We start from the raw sequence: 17,324 nt of genomic DNA on the forward strand, positions 1-17,324 counted from the left end.
GCTATGGAAAATTTTCACTGATTAAGGGTAGGTTTGTACAACTGATTATTGCAATTGCTGTCAATAAATTATACACCTAGAAAAAGTTGAATTGGCAAACGTTGTATGATATCTTTACATCGATGATTTAAAGAAAAAAAAAAAGCTTCTAAGGCTGCTTATGTACAACCAAACATCTCATGGGTTTTGGTTCCTTGGTTTGGAGGGTTAGGGCCATGGTTTCATGGGACATCCCAGTTTTTACGGATTGAATCGTGTCCCCCCAAAATGTGTGTCAACTTGACTAGGCCACGATTCTCAGTATTGTGTGGTTGTCCTCCATTTTGTGATCTGATGTAATTATCCTGTGTGTTATAAATCTTAACCTCTATAATGTTAATGAGGCAGGATTAGAGATAGTTATGTTAATGAGACAGGACACAATCTATAGGATTAGGTTGTATCTTGAGTCAATCTCTTTTTAAATATAAAAGAGTAAAGGGAACAGAGAGGAGAGGAACCTCCTATCACCAAGAAAGGAGAGCCAGGAGTGCAGCATGTCCTATGGACCCAGAGTCCCTGGGCTGAGAAACTCCTAGACCCAGAGGAAGATTGATAACTAGGGCCTTCCCCCAGAGCTGACAGAGAAAGAAGCCCTTCCTCTGGAGCTGGCACTCTGAATTCAGACTTCTAGCCTTCTAGACTGTGAGAGAATAAGTTTCTGTTTGTTAAAGCCATCCATTTGTGGTATGTCTGTTATAGTAGCACTAGGTAACTGAGACACAAGTTAATTGTCCTAATAACGTGTTAGTGCTTCTGTCCTACCTCATAGTTAGTTGCTTAGGACCTGGGATCTTAAAAGCTTGCAAGTGGCCATCCAAGGCATAAGAATTGTTCTCTATTCACCTGGAGCAACAAAGGAAGAAGGAGGAGGATATAGAATATATGGCTAATTGCCTCCATGAACAACTGCCTCCTTTGCCAAAAGACCAGAAGAACTGGATGGCGCCCGGCTACCATTACTGAACACTTCGATCAAAGATTCCATAGAAGAATCCTGATCAAAAGGTTGAAATGAATAAAAGAATTTCAAATTCTCATGGGCTTTAGACTTTCTGGAGCCATAGAGGGTGGATGCACCCCTGAAACTATTGCCCTGAGATAATCTTTAAACCTTAAACCAAAAATACCCCCAGAAGTCATCTTAAAACTGAACAATAGTTTAACTTAACCAGTAAAAAGGTCTGTTCTTTTAATAACTATCTATATGGGATCAAATGGACAAGGTTAGATAGATGTTAATGTGGGAGAAACAACTCAGAAAAGGAGGGTGAGAACAGTTGCACAATTCTATGAATGTAATCACCGTCATGAAATTGTACACATAGAAACCATTGCACTGGTGTATGTTTTGCTGTGCATATTCTCAAAAACAACCACAAAAATAAAATTTAGGAAAAAAAAAAGTGAATCAACGTTCACTGCACGCAGCAACATAGCCGTGCCTCGCCGCCGTGCTTGAGTGAAAGAAACCAGACTTAGAACAAAGGCTGCACGGACCCATCATACAAAGTTCAAAACCAGACTGCACTGATCTGGGGGGTAGTGACTGGTACGGTTTATCGGCAAGGCTTTGAGGGTGCCGGTAATGTTCTATTTCTTGATCTGTACATCGGATACGTGAGTACGTTCTGTGTGCAAATTCATTGCCTCTGGTTTGTACACTTTTCTATACGCTCACACTTCAGTAAAATTGCCATTAAAAAGTTTCAGAAGTTAGCACTGCGTTGTTGGTAAAGTATCAGAAAGATGGGTATTGGAGGAGTTTGGAGGCAATCCTGTTCCTAGTGGACTGGGACCTTCTGGAGTAGGCAGGACACAAGACCAGCTATGACTGTAGTAAGTCCGGAGGTAGAATCACCCAGACGTGATTGTTTGGGTAGGGTGGACTCCCATATGACCCACCACCAGCCAGGAGACCCCTGCTGTGGGGGATGATTCTAGAGAAGAAAGGCTGATATGGCAGGAGACCTCGAGCTAAGACTACCCCTGTTCTGAGTTTTGAAATTGTGTCCCCCCCCAAAAAACTTATGTTGAATCTTAACCCCTGGTACCTGTGAACGTGGCCTTGTTTGGAAATAGGGTTATCAGTTAACATGAGGTCATACTGGAGTAGGGTGGGTCCTAATCCAATTTGAGTGGTGTCCTATAAAAGAGGAGAAGAGAGACACAGTGAGACAGAGGGAAGATGGCCACGTGACAATGGAGTTATGCTGCGGCTGCAAGCCAAGAACTCCTGGGGCCGCCAGAAGCTGGGAGAGACAAGAAGGAGTCTTTTCCTGGAGGCTTCAGAGAGCACAGGCCTGCTGACACCTTGAATTCAGACTTCTAGCCATCAAAAATGTGAGAGAATAAATTTCTGTTCTTATAAGACATGCAGTGTGCGGCATTTTGTTACGGCAGCCCGGGAGGCTTCTACAACCCTGAGGAGGGAGAACCTGAAGGGGCTGTGGAAGATGAGTCTGGTTACCTGGGCTTAGCACACCTTGGGGCAGGCCTCGCCCACAGGTACCAGCTAGAGACTCAGGGGTTTGCTCCTCTTTGTGTGGTACTAACGGGGCGCCCCTTCTCAGTCACTGAATACAGTTGCTCACAGGTCCCCTCTAGGCTGCAGCTCCTTCTGTTGTCCCCTTTAGATTATCAAAACCAGGGCTGGCCATGCCAAGGCACCCAGGAGCAAGAAGCAGGGGAGGACAGAGAGGCAGTTCTGGCCCAGCACCCCCTCTGTGAGGCCCAGGCCAGCCTGGGGGGTGGTGGCAGGGGTTGGGAGAAGAGGGTGAGGAGAAGCAGTGCTTCCCATACTAGTGCAGGGAGACGCCATGACCACCTCACATGCACTCATCAGTGGAAAGCCCCCTGAAGAGTGCTGAGTGTCACCATGGGCCCATACTGCAGACAGGCTGAGAGACCCGTTTTTGGCAATTTGTCACATGAGACTGGTATCCCTCAGTCTCTCTGGGCCTCATTCTGTAGAAGGAAACCACTCTCACCACCTACTTTACCTAACAGAGCTGCTGAACCAAAAATGAACTTCATAAGCCACACTGTGAAACGCTGTCATTCACCGCTAACGATGAAGCCAAGCCACGAGGCCAGTACTCCAGGCCCCCACGCTCTGCCCCAGCCCCCCTCCCCAAGTGGTCGTTCTCTGCTCCCGTGACTCTCTCTAGTCCAGCTGGTGCTCTAACCTAGGCTGCCACACCGTCTTGTGCCTCTGTGTCTGTCGCTCAAGGGACATAACGCGGTGCCGCATGCAGGGAAGAGACCATGGAAATGTCTGCCCAGGACCATATGAGCTCACAGGGATGGCACGGCCATACCCAAAGAGCAGCAGTGGTAGGAGGGGTGGGAGGGGTCTGGTCTCAGGGACGCTAACACCTGTGTGCCTCTCCCAGAAAGTCAGGAAAAGGTGCCACTGAGTCTAGGAGAGCTCTGCTCAGCAGGGCTCAAGGCCCTTTTTGGCCCAAGCCTTGCTTTTGCGTATGGCGGGGCCTGCAGCTGCCAGGCCACCTTACCCAAATCATACTTCAGATCGTTCCTGCTTGTACAAACCCTTTTGCGGGCCTCAGTGACTCACACTCCCTAGCCTGGCACTCTAACCCGTTGCTCTCAAGTTGACCCTGTCTCATGGCAACCCTACGTCAGAGTAAAACTATGCTCCATTGTGTTTTCAACAGCTGATTTTTCAGAAGTAGATTGCTGGGCCTTTCTTCTGAGGTGCTTCTGGGTAGATTCGAGTCTCCAACCTTTGCACCACCCAGGGACTCCTAGGGTTTCTAAAACCTGGTCCCATCATCTCTCTCCAGACCTATCTCCTATGTCCCAGCCCAAGCTGGTGCTCCCCAGAGGCCAAATGGCCTTGCTCAGAGAGCCTGATCCATCTCTGATTAACATTCTCCAAATGAAATCAGATCCTTCTAAAGACATCTCATTTAACCCTTTCATTTTTTTATCATATTTTATCCCTATCTTAACTACATATATTGATGCATGCTACTTCAATATTTATATAGTTCTCTGTGTAACCCCAGCACCTAGATCCATCCCAGCAGGCGGGTGCTTACAGGTACATTCAGTGAGTAAGTCAGCAGAGAAGCACCACAGAGACAGAGCAGAAAGCAAGAGGTGGAAGCGTTAATGTGAGGTCTAGGCCAGGCCAAGACCCAGGGAGAGATGACCCGGTACCTAAATCCAAGACAGGACTGAGGGGTTGCAGTGGCATATCGGGGGTATTGCACCAGCCCTGGGTGTGTGGCACCACTGAGCAATTTCTACTAAGCCCATACGGCCCAATGTACTTCCTCAAGCTTGGTAATGTGTTAATTAAAAGATTAATGAGCTTGACTTGTATTTTTGAACTGATATTATGGTAAAGTTCTCTAAAAGAGGGGTGTTAGATGTTTGGACAGGAGCATGATTTCAGTGCTTGCCATAGGTACCATTTTCCGTAGATAAGCCGCCGTTTGTACCTGGTTAACTAGAAAATGTTCAAATCCAGGGCCAGTTCAATACCTGCCATTCCTGCCACAGCATAGTTACACCACACATGAGCAGGAATCAGGGCAGTAAACATGGAGCACTGGCTCAAAGGAAGCCAAAATGGAGGCAGCCCATGCTAGGGAGTCTCCTCCACAGCTCGAGGTTCATGGGGCAGCACCTGGGCTCCACCTGGCCACATCTGCCCACCACCTTTATCCAGAAATAACGCCACACTTAGGTGAGCCCCATGCTCCACATAGAACTGGGCCATAGAGCATCCCCAACAGCCAGGTGCTTTCCAAATCCTCTGGCCACACTCCTGTCACTTAGTAATTGCTGATACCGGGCTGTTTAACTGACCAGCATTAATGACTAACAGGAGGGAAGGCAGTGCCCACATTCTATGCGACACTCACATTGGCATTTTCATGGCTCTGTGATGAGGTGGAGGAGGACCTGAAGGGACCCCCACCAGGAGGAAGCAGTCCTTCAGCACAGCCCTCTGGTGTCGAAGGCAGGCTCAGGGCTCCCACGGAGGCATTGGAGGCATCGTGGAGCTGGTGGAGTCCTTTAGAGGGAAGGGAATTAGTCTCATCTTGGCTGAGACATGGGTCCCTGGAGGTAACCATCAGAGAGGCCTGAGGGCCTGGGTTTGGGGGAGCCTATCTCCTCTCACCTAGAGGAAGTCCTCAGGTGGCCTGGCGTGGGGGTGGCTGTTTCCCCAGAGAAGGAGTCCACAGGGTCTGGGACACCATCGTGCTCCTGCAGGCCCTCCCTGCTGTGTGTGAGATGGCCTGAGATGGAGGAAAGTAGGTTCTCTACAAAGCAGAGGTTGACAACACTTTCAGGAATTAAAGGTACAGAGAACGAGTGAGAAACAGGATAGCTACATCTCCTTATGTGTCTACACCCGGTGCTCGGTGCTGGGGGCGCTAAAAGGATTTCCAGTAACTATGCCCAATAACCACCACGTGTTCGCCAGGTGGATTGTGTGTTCCTGTGATAATGGATACAGCACGGGAAGTGCTCACTCATCTATGCCAAGAAATTTAGAAACCAGCTACCTGGATGACCAACTGGAAGAGATCCATATTTGTGCCAATTCCAAAGAAAAGTGATGCAACAGAATGTGGAAATTACCGAACAATACCATTAATATCACATGAAAGTAAAATTTTGCTGAAAATCATTCAAAAATGGTTATTGCAGTACGTCAACAGGTAACTGCCAGAAATTCAAGTCAGATTCAGAAGAGGACATGGAACAAGGCATATCATTGTTGATGTCAGATGGATCTTGGCTGAAACCAGAAAATACCAGAAAGATGTTAACATGTGTTTTATTGACTATGCAAAGGCATTTGACTATGTGGACTATAACAAATTATGGATAATATTACAAAGAATGAGAATTCCAGAACACTTAATCGTTCTCATGTGGAACCTGTACATAGATCAAGAGGCAGCCATTTGAACAGAACAAGGGACTACTGTGTGGTTTAAAGTCAGGGAAAGTGTGCGTCAGAGTTGTATTCTTTCACCATGCTCATGCAATCAGTGTGCTGAGCAAATAATCTGAGAAGCTAGACTATATGAAGGACAAGGCATCAGGATTGGTAGAAGACTCATTAATAACCTGCAATACGTAAATGACACAAACTTGCTTTTGGAAAGTGAAGAGGACTTGAAGCACTTACTGATGAAGATCAAAAGATTACACCCTTCAGGTCTGACAGAGACTGGAGAATCCCCCGGACACCCTTTCAGCTCAGTAATGAGGTCTCTCCTGAGGTTCACCCTTCAGCCAAAGATTGAACAGGCCCACAGAACAAAACAAGGCTAAAGGGTGCACCAGCCCAGGGGCAGGGACTGAAAGGCAGAAGAGAACAGGAAAGTTGGTAATAGGGAACCTAGGGCTAGAAGGGAGAGTGTTGACATGTTGTGCAGTTGCTAACCAATGTCATAGAACAATGTGTGTTACTAACTGTTTGATGAGAAACTCATTTGTTCTGTAAACCTTCATCTAAAGTACAATTAAAAAAAAACTATAAAATATTGAGAAAAAAAGACTACAGCCTTTAGTATCGATTAGACTTCAACATAAAGAAAACAAAAATCCTCACAACTGGACCAATAAGCGACATCATGATAATTGGAGAAAATACTGGAATTGTCAAGGATTTCATTTTACTTAGGTCCGTAATCAACACCCACGGAAGCGGCAGTCAAGAAACCATGGTTTCAGAGGACATGTAAGTCAAGTGGCACAACAAAGCTAATTAAGAAAACGTTCTGCATCGCAGCTTGGTGAGTAGCGTCTGGGGTCTTAAGAGCTTGTGAGCAGCCATTTAAGATGCATCAGTTGGTCCCAACCCACTTGGTGCAAAGAATGAAGAACACCAAAGACACAAGAAAAATATTAGCCCAAGAGACAAAAGGGCTACATAAACCAGGGACTCCATCAGCCTGAGACCAGAAGAACTAGATGGTGCTCAGTTATCGTCAATGACTACCCTGACAGGAAACACAACAGAGAGTCCCTGATGGAGTGGAGAAAAGTGTGGAGCAGAGCTAAAATTCACGTAAAAAGACCAGACTTTAAGGTCCGACTGAAACTGGAGGAGCCCCCGAAGCCATGGCCCCTGGACGCTGTTAACCCAGAACTAAAACCATTCCCAAAGCTCACTCTTTAGACAAAGATTAGACTGGACTATAAAACATACGATAATACTTGTGAAGAGTGTGCTTTTTAGTTCAAGCAGATACGGGAGACCAAATGGGCGGCTCCTGTCCGGAGGTGGGATGAGAAGGCAGGAAGGGAAAGGAGCTGGTTGAATGGACATAAGAAACGGGGGGTGGAAAGTGGGGGTCTGCTGTCCCATTATAGAGTTTGCAACTAATGTCACATAACAATATGCATATAAATTTTTGTATGAGAAATTGACTTGAGCTGTAAACTTTCACCTAAAGCACACACACACAAAAAACATTGCATTGGGCAAATCTGCTGCAAAAGACCTCTTTAAAATGTTAAAGCGCAAAGATGTCACTTTGAGGACAAAGGTATGCCAGACTGAAGGTGTGATATTTTCAGTCGCCACATATACATGTGAAAGCTGGACAATGAATAAGGAAGACTGAAGAAGAATCAACGCATATGAATTATGGTATTGGTGAAGAATATTGAACATACCATGGAATGCCAGAAGAACAAGTCTGTTTTGGAAGAAATACAGCCAGAGTGCTCCTTGGAAGTGAGGATGGTGAGACTTTTCTATGTACTTTGAACATGTCATCAGGAGGGACCAGTCCCTGGAGAAGGACATCATGCTTGGTAAGGTAAAGTGTCAATGAAAAAGAGGAAGACCCTTGATGAGATGGATTGACACAGTGGCTGCAACAATGGGTTCAAACATAGCAATGATTGTGAGGATGGCACAGGACTGGGCAGTGTTTTGTTCTATTGTACACAGGGTCACTGAGTCAGAACCAACTTGATAGCATCTGACAACATGCCCAATAAGTCATTCAACAGACATGCTTCCTGGGAAACACACTTTTAGTTCTCTGACTAAAGTATCTCGGCAGTCCTGATAAAGCCTGCTCTTTCTGAGATTATTTCCAAAGGCCTCCACCCTCATGCACATCAAGTGCAGAGAAAGGCCATCGAGCTTTGGGGCAGGAGCTCAGGCTCACCAGTCAGGGGTCTCGTTCTATCCTGCTCAGGCTCCTCTCCCAGCCAAGTCCCCATAAAGAAGGAGCCATATATTACTCGGATTACAGATATGAAAGGTACAGGCAGGCTGAATGTGTGCTGAGCTGAGCCCTTGTGGCTCTACCATTTGTTTGTTGCTCATTTATAAAATCACCAGTATTCACTGATTGCTGTTACCTCTTTCAGCCAGAAGTGGAGCCCCAGGAAACACCTTAGTTACTGACTTACCAAAACTTTCCTTCTGCATCTGAATAGAAGCCTTTATCTCCCTCCTCCTTAATTAGTGCTGTCAGCGCTGGGAGCGGAGATGGGACACCCTATTTCTCCAGGCCCACCGCACCACACAACTCCAGAGGGTACCACCCACACAGACTCCTCCAGGCCAAGTGCAAGGTCTGCCCAGGGGCCAGCCAGGAGACACAGCCTCCAGTGGCTCACGTTGGGACCGCCCCCACTTGTTGGATGCCAACTGTGGCCAGGGCCCGGGGCCAAGGACACACATGGGGTAAGATTCATCTTTGCCCTCAAGTAACATTCATGTGGGTTTGTTCCTGAGAGCATTTGGACTGCAGATATTTTTTCTTCTGAATCATTAAAAGACTAAATATTATTTGAGGACACAGTTCATTTTGATCTCTAAATGCACCAAGTTCTCGATCTCATCTAGAATTCAAAGTCTGGATTCTACTTTCTTGGATACCGAGGCTCCCTGGGTTCATATACCCACCAGGGATGGGGGGAGCCTCTCCCCAGGCTCTGGACAACAGAGCAGAGTTGTCTGATCCCCAGCCAGGCTTTCCAGCCCCAACCTGAGTTCCAAGGGCTCCGGAAGCTTCTCTATTGTTATCTGGAGTATCTAAGGCTGGGTTCTCTAGAGAAGCAAAACCAGGGAAGTGTGTGTGTGTGTATATATATATATATATATATATATATATACGTCTGGAAACCCTGGTGGCATAGTGGTTAAGTGCTACAGCTGCTAACCAAGAGGTCGGCAGTTCAAATCTACCAGGCGTTCCTTGGAAACTCTATGGGGCTGTTCTGCTCTGTCCTATAGGATCGCTATGAGTCGGAATCGACTCAACAGCAGTGGGTCGGAGTGGGTTATATACATGTATATGTGTGTGTGTATATATATATACACACACACACACATATATATATATACACACACACATATATATATACACATATACACGTATGTATGTAAACTCTGTAGTGGTTAAGAGCTATGGCTGCTAACCAAAAGGTCAGCAGTTCAAATCCACCAGGTGCTCCTTGGAAACAGTATGATGCAGCTCTACTCAGTCCTATAGGGTCGCTATGAGTTGGAATCAACTCAACGGCAACAGGTTTGGTTTTTCTGGTTTGTAGAAATAGATATATATATCTCAAGGAAATGGCTCACGAGCTTGTAGAGACTGGCAAGTCCCAATTTCGACAGTTAGGCATCAGACTGGAGGCTTCTCCTGACTCACGTAGCTGCAGGAGGCTGACGAATCCCAAGATTGGCAGGTAATATGGTAGGCCGCTGGCTTAAATCCCAAGAACCAGGGGTCAGATGATAACGAGCCAGATGCAGGATCCAGAGTGAGCAAAAGCCAGTAAGCTTTACCAGAATGTCTGTATATATTGGATGTAGGCCACATCCCCAAGGAAACTCCCCTTACAACTGATTGGCTGATCAAATCATGGGGAATGACTATATCATCACGCAATTGCCAAATTACATCATTATACAACTGTCTAATTACGTCATTACATAACTGCCAAACTACATCATTATATATCTGCCAACCACTGAGAATCATGGCCCAGCCAAGTTGACACATAACCTTAACCATCACAGAAGTCAACAATAAAAAAAAAAAAAAAATTATTGTAGTAAAATATATATATAACATAAAATTTGCTATTTTTACCATTTTTAAGTGTACAATTAAGTGGCATCAATTATATTCGCAATGTTGTGCAACCATCACCACTATCTATTTCCAAAACTTTTTCATCACCCCAAACAGAAACTCAGTGCCCCGTCAGCAATAATTCCCCCAGCCCTTGGTAACCACTGATAAACTCTGGTCTCCATGCATTTGCCTAGTCTAGGTATCTTATATAAGTGGGATCATATAAGACTTGTCCTTCTGTGACTACTTTATTTCACTCAACATAATGTTTTCAAAACTCACCCATCTCATAGCACGTATCAGGATTTCATTTCTCTTTATGCCTGAGTAATACTCCGTATATAAGCCACATTTTGTTTATCCATTCATCAGCTGATGGACACTTGGGCTGTTTCCATCTTTTGGCTACTGTGAATAATGCTGCACTATTTTTAAAAAATTCATCCTTTTTCGTGAGTCTTTTTTCTTGTTTTGCTACTTTTTCCAGTTTTTTGTCCTATCGTCTTTTGACATTTAAAAATACCCACAGTCCCTGAACCATTTGTCAGGTCAAGGTTCTCTATGCAGCCTAGAGGCCCTCAGAGGAAAGCAGGCCAGAGATTGCTCCCCATCTGGGAAGCCTCACCCTTACAGCCCCGAGCTCCCCCTGTGTGGACCCCACTTCACGAGCATCCCATACGCACTCACCACTTGTTGGCAGATGTTTCTAGGTGTTCATGTGTGTCTGTGTGAGCATCTTGACTTGCATGGCGCTGCGGGGCAGAGAGGGAGCAGGGGCAAATGATAGCTACAGCCCCAGCTTGCAATTGCCTCCTTCCCCCCTCACCTCACCCCTCGAAGCTTCACTGCACAGAAGGGGTAAGGCCCAGAGCCTGTGAGTGAACTGCCTGAGGCAACACATCCCTGAGCCACCCTGCGACCTGCCTCCCTGAGGTCGTACCAGCTGGCTTCTTGGGTGGGTCAGAGCATCCTGGGGAAGAATGTGAATCTGGAGGTGCTTAGCTGAGATTCCCAGGATTCCTCCTCTAGGTCATCCTTCCACCTGCCATGTACAAGGGGCCCCTGGTTCAGCAGCCACCCAGCAGTGCATGGCGATGGCCACATAAAGGAAAACAGGACTGAGAGGTGAAGAGCCACTCCAGGTAAGGCTTAGAGTGCAGCGACGGGAGCCATCAGCCGGTCTCACTGATTTATAGCAGGAACACCATATGCTAAACTGTGAGCCTCAGTGAGCTCTCTGCTCCAACCCCAAGCACCTCCACAACTGGCCGCCATGGTGTCTGAAATCCCACCATAAAGACCCCTCCTTACAAACTGAGACTTCCCACCTCCAGGAGTCTTCTGGGACAGAGCGACTCTGTGCCCTGTGAATGAACGAATACTGGCTATTTCCAGGCAAACCCAGTGGGGCACCAGTAGGCAGGCAGGAATGGGAACAGCCAGAGGTGGCAGGGGCTTCTGGATCATGAGGGGATGAGGCAGAACAAAGGAGGCGAGGGGGTAAAAGCCAGCTCCCCGAAAATGCTTCGATTCCTTACCCAGCTTTCCTACAGAAGCTAAGAAACTTAGCGACACCTAACACCCTTGTGAAAGCGGTCATGTGGATGTCAGGAAGTATTAAAAGGTAACAGACTTCTTAGAAACATATCACAAATTGCACAATGTGCGCACAGTACTCCACGAGACCATCTGAGCACAGGCGAAGACTCCAGATGAGTCCTATTTAATGACTCCCCCGACAACGTAGTTGCTACAGTCAATTTTTACATGCTTAGTATTATTCCCACAAGCTCTTTGTGAACATCTGGATATCTGTTTGCCAAAGAGGCTAAAAGGAAAGGCTTAAGTCAAAGCCATCTCTCGTCCATCACACAGAGCAAGGTAACTTTACCCAGAAGTTTTACTTCTGTCCGAGAAGCAGGATGTCCCCTCTCGGTTTGAGGTGGGAACCGTGCAGGCATTACAGTCTGAAGCAGAAAGGGAGGCGCTTCACCAAGTAAAAGATGGCACTAAGAAGTACAGTAAGAAAAAAGGATGTTTTGGTAAATGTAATGACATATAATTTCGCAACAACAACCAAAAATACATGTGTGGTTACATATGTATATATGTATGCATATATGTGTACACAAAACACCCCCCCCAAAACATCAAACCTGTTGTCATTGAGTTGATTCCGACTCATAGCAACCCTACAGGACAGAGTAGAACTGCCCCACAGGGTTTCCAAGGAGCAGCTGGTGGATTCAAACTGCCAAGTTTTGGGCTAGCAGCCGAGCTCTTAACCGCTGAGCCACCAGAGTTCCATATATGTGTATACTAAAAACCAAATCTGTTGCCACTGAGTCAATTCTGCTCATAACAACCCTCCACCACAGAGCAGAACTGCCCCATAGAGTTTCCAGGGAGTGACTGGTAGATTTGAACTGCCAACTTTTTGGTTAGCAGCCAAAAGCTTAACCACTGAGCCACCAGGGCCCCTTATATGTGTATAGGTATGTATATATGTGTACATACAACAGTCAAACCCGTTGCTGTTGAGTCAATCCTGACTCATACTGATCCTATAGGACAGAGTAGTACTGCCCCATAGGGTTTCCAAGGAGCAGCTGGTGGATTCGAACTGCTGACCTTTTGGTTAGCAGCCTGAGCTCTCGACCACTGAGCCACCAGGGTTCCACATATGTGCATAAACCAAAAAAAAACAAACCCAGTGCCATTGAGTCGATTCCAACTCATGGCAACCCTATAGGACAGATTTGAACTGCCAGCCCTTATGGTTAGCAGCCATAGCACTTAACTACTATGCCACCAGGGTTTCCACATATGTGCATAGATGTATCTATATGCATATGTACATATATATAAATATATATTCATATATATGTAATAAAACACATAGGTGCCACAGTTACAGATACTTTTTAGGCATAACCAAATACCTCATGGGATTGGTCTTCTGAGTCTGAAGGCTAAGTGCCGTAGTCTCATGGGACAACTCGGTCAATTGGCATAATATAGTTAATAAAGTTTATGTTCTACATCCTAGTTTGGTGAGTACTGTATGGGGTCTTGTGAGTGGTGATCTAAGATACACTATTGGTATCTACTGCCTGGAGCAAAAGAGAAAGAAGGAAACCAAAGACTCAGAGAAGAAATTAGTCTACACGAATCATGGCCTCATCTACCCTGAGACTACAAGAACTAGACAGTGCCTGGCTACCAGTACCTACTGTTCTGATCAGGGGCACAATAGATGGATCCTGGTGGAACAGGAGAAGAGTGTGGAACAGAACTCAAATTCTTAAAAAGTCCAGACTTACTAGACCAGTTGAAACTGGAGGACTCCCCGAGACTATGACCCTGAGATAATCTTTAAACCTTGAACTAAAACTATCTCGAGGTCACCTTTTAACAGGATGGCTCATAAAATAAGGATTATCATCTGTGAGTACTGTGCTCCTTTAAAAAATCATCTACACGACAGGTGGACACTTGAGACTATGTCGGCATCTCCTGCCTGGAGGGGAGATGAGAGGGTGGAGTGGCTTAGAAGCTGGCGAAAAGGACACGAAAAGAGAGAATGGAGGGAGAGAGCAGGCTGTCTCATTAGGGGGAGAGTAATTAGGAGTGTGTAGCAAGGTGTATATGGGTTGGTGTGTGAGAGACTGACTTGATTTGTAAACTTTCACTTAAAGCACAATAAAAATTATTAAAAAAAAAAAATCATCTACACGAGACCAAAAGGTCAACAATCACTCTAAAGCAAAGACGAGAAGGTAAGGGGTCAGGAAAACTAGATTAATGGAAACAGAACAACTAGAACAGAAAATTGGAACCTAATTTGCTGTGTAAACTTTCACCAAAAATACTATAAAATATTACTCTAAAAAAAAGAAAGAAAGAAAGGGAGGAGCTTCTCATGAATCAAGACTTCAAAGGGTGACTTTACCACCAGGCTTCAAGTGTTATAAATGTCAGTATTATGAGAGCCACTTCCAAATGGGCATGTCACCCACAGGCAAATACACATGGACGTAGCAATTCTTGATCTGCTATGCCTTGCTTCTCTCTTGGTTGTTCTAGATTGTCAAGAGGCTACAGGGCCAACTCTGTGGTTACATGCATGGGTATATGTGTGTGCAAATGCAGGCATGTATGTCTATGTGAGTAACAAAGAAGGTGTCTCTCTTGGCCTGAGGAGTCCTGAGCACATCAACAGGATGAAGCCAAGTGGGGGGATGTTCCCATGAGAAGCTGCTCCACCTGGAGTGGTTCTTGGAGCAGACTGGCATGGCTCAGGGGGTGCTCAGGGAGAAGGAGGGATCTGCAGAGACCCTGCCAACCTGAGTACATTGTATTTGGGGGAAAATGGAAGATAAGCAGAAGGTATTTTCACAACCCTCAAGAGGAAGACGAGGCCTCATCTAAAATTCTTTTAACTAGAGGAGTAACTATGCTGAGAAGGACTTTAGAGACAAAAACCCTGCAGCAGGCATGACTGTGGGGTGGAGGACCTTCCACCCTGCACAGAGCCAGCAGTTCTTTATGGGAACCTACTGTGCTGCCCGGCACTGGGGCTAGCACAGGGATAAAACGTTCCTTCTACGACATGGTCCCTGTCCTTGAGAAGCCAGGAGATCACAGCATGGATGACGGGGTGGTCTTAGAGAGGGGGATGGCTAAAATGGGCTTCAGGGGTGGGGACAGCTTGGAAGGAACGCCTCGTCGGCATTCCTAGATTGTTGATTCTTCCCCCGTGTGTGTCCACACCCAGCCCATCTTGGATGTTGGAAATGTGAACACCTCCCATTCGGCCGTGCTCTGGGTGCCTCGAGGTGAGGCTGACTCAAGGAGAAGGTAGGACATTCCGTAAGCCTCCAGACCCAGGCTCCTGTCTCCTCAGCGTGGCCTCCGACTGTGGCCGGGCCAGTCTCCACCTGACGCTGCACAGGCGGTCTCCTCTCCTCCCAGTCTCACGGCAGGACCCTGTGCTTGGGGCTGCCGTGGGCATTCGACCACTTACAAAAGTTGGTTGAGATGCAAATATTATTTTTGATCTCAGAGGCGGAGGAGACAGGACGACAGCCAAATTCTAAACACAAGGCAGTAACAGCCGTCTGGCAAATAACAGCCTTCTAATAATGAGCCCTTCCATTCCCATTAGCAAAACCAGATTTTTAGTTAAATGACAGGTTTAGATTTAATTCTATAGTAAACGAGTGTTTACTACTTTCATAATTCAAAAAAAGGGTCTTCTCTTTAAACCACATCTATGAATCTCGGCAATGCTCACCTCTCTGCTTGTCTCACTTCCCACAGGCGGCATCATATTCCCGTGTAAATGCACCCTGGCATTCGAGGAGAGAGATCAGATACTGTTCTTTAGTTCTTTTCATGGGATATCCCCCCTTCAGCAGATTGAAAACTCCTGAAGACAAGAACCATGTCCTTGTCTTGAGCTCCGTAGGGTACTCACTGTGCCACTAAGGTCTCTCTCTCTCTCTCTCTGTGCCTCTTTCTCTCTCCCGCACACACAAACCAGTGGGGTCAACCCAGAGAAGATGTGCCCTATAGGGTTTTCCATGGCTGATTTTTTGGAAGTAGATCACCAGGCCTTTCGTGAGGTGCCTTTGAATGGGTTCAGACCACCAACCTTTAAGTTAGCAGCCGAATGCCTAGCTGTCTGTACCACCCGGGGACTCCATGCTACCAGGAGCCATCAATAAATACTTGCTGAATTGAATATGGCAAGAGATTCGGCAGACTTCATGTTCATCTTTTTCCTTTCTTACTACTCCCGTTGTCATTTACTGCCCAGAGGTTTTTGCACCGTCTTTCCCCTATGACACAGAAATTTTTTTTTTTGCCACTTAATATGTTAAGATTGCAGTTAGGGGACGTGATTTAATATGTTCCTAAGCCTCCCCATCTTTACTTTTCTAGTGGCTGTTTCTTCCCAACTCTGAATGTGATTGGGATCTACAGTGTAGGATCTGGCCACTGGCCCATCTCACTGCAGGGCTTTCAGGACTATCCCATGTCATGAAAGCAGTACTAATCAGTAATGGATGAATTCTGACTCTTAATAAAAGTGAAATCTACCACATAATTTTAGGTCCTAACCAGGCACCCGGCAAGCTACAAGTGGTATGGAATCTACCTGCTTGGTGCCAGGCAGACATGGCAAAAACCCACTCCAAATCCTGAACTGGAATAGATGGTTCACCACATGTCAGAGCAACCACACTTCAGTGCTGGCCCCAACCCCTGTGCATAGAGCAGGTTCCAGAATCCATGGAGACTCCAAAGCCAGGGTAACAGATTGGGCAGGTGTTGGCCCCCGTTTCACACGAGCCTTGATCTGTGGGGCCGCTTGGTCACAGGGCCAGGAGACTGAGGAACTCCTTCTCATCTCTGAGACTAGTTTACTCTATACCTGCATGTTTTATTGTTGTCAGCTGGAAACCCAGTTCTTACTTCTTCCCAAGCCGCTGCTTGTGCCTAAATGAATGGCCACCCGGCTGATCACTAACCTGTGTTCTCACTTGCCAAGTGGGGCAGGAGAAAGAAAATGGTCTCAAAGAAAGATGTGCTGGGCTTTCAGGACAGCAGCATCACGACATAGAAGGGGACACTTACCGATCTATGCCTACAACCACGCCGAGCGACAGATTATACCACAGTCAAAGGAGGCTGAAGACCTGGGTATTGATTAGGAGGTATCTGCACCCCGCGATGGATTATACCACAGTCAAAGGGGACTGCAGACCTGGGTATTGATTAGGAGGTAACCACGCCCCACGATGGATTATACCAGTCAAGGGGGACTGCAGACCTGGGTATTGATTAGGAGGTATCTGCACCCCGCAATGGATTATACCACAGTCAAAGGGGACTGCAGACCTGGGTATTGATTATGAGGTAACCACGCCCCACGATGGATTATACCACAGTCCAAGGGGACTGCAGACCTGGGTATTGATTAGGAAGTAACCACGCCCCACGATGGATTATACCAGTCAAGGGGGACTGCAGACCTGGGTATTGATTAGGAGGTAACCACGCCCCACGATGGATTATACCAGTCAAGGGGGACTGCAGACCTGGGTATTGATTAGGAGGTATCTGCACCCCGCAATGGATTATACCACAGTCAAAGGGGACTACAGTCCTGGGTATTGA

At 46.5% G+C, this 17,324-nt stretch overlaps 1 protein-coding gene across 5 annotated transcripts in view; it reads right to left on the reverse strand.

Moving 5' to 3' along the window:
* Nucleotides 1-17,324, reverse strand: part of PRKAG2 (protein kinase AMP-activated non-catalytic subunit gamma 2) — a 421,068-nt gene that overhangs the window by 222,011 nt on the left and 181,733 nt on the right. The window lies entirely within an intron of this gene.

Source organism: Loxodonta africana, chromosome 22, assembly GCF_030014295.1.
Source record: "Loxodonta africana isolate mLoxAfr1 chromosome 22, mLoxAfr1.hap2, whole genome shotgun sequence".
NCBI classification, from domain to species: domain Eukaryota; kingdom Metazoa; phylum Chordata; class Mammalia; order Proboscidea; family Elephantidae; genus Loxodonta; species Loxodonta africana.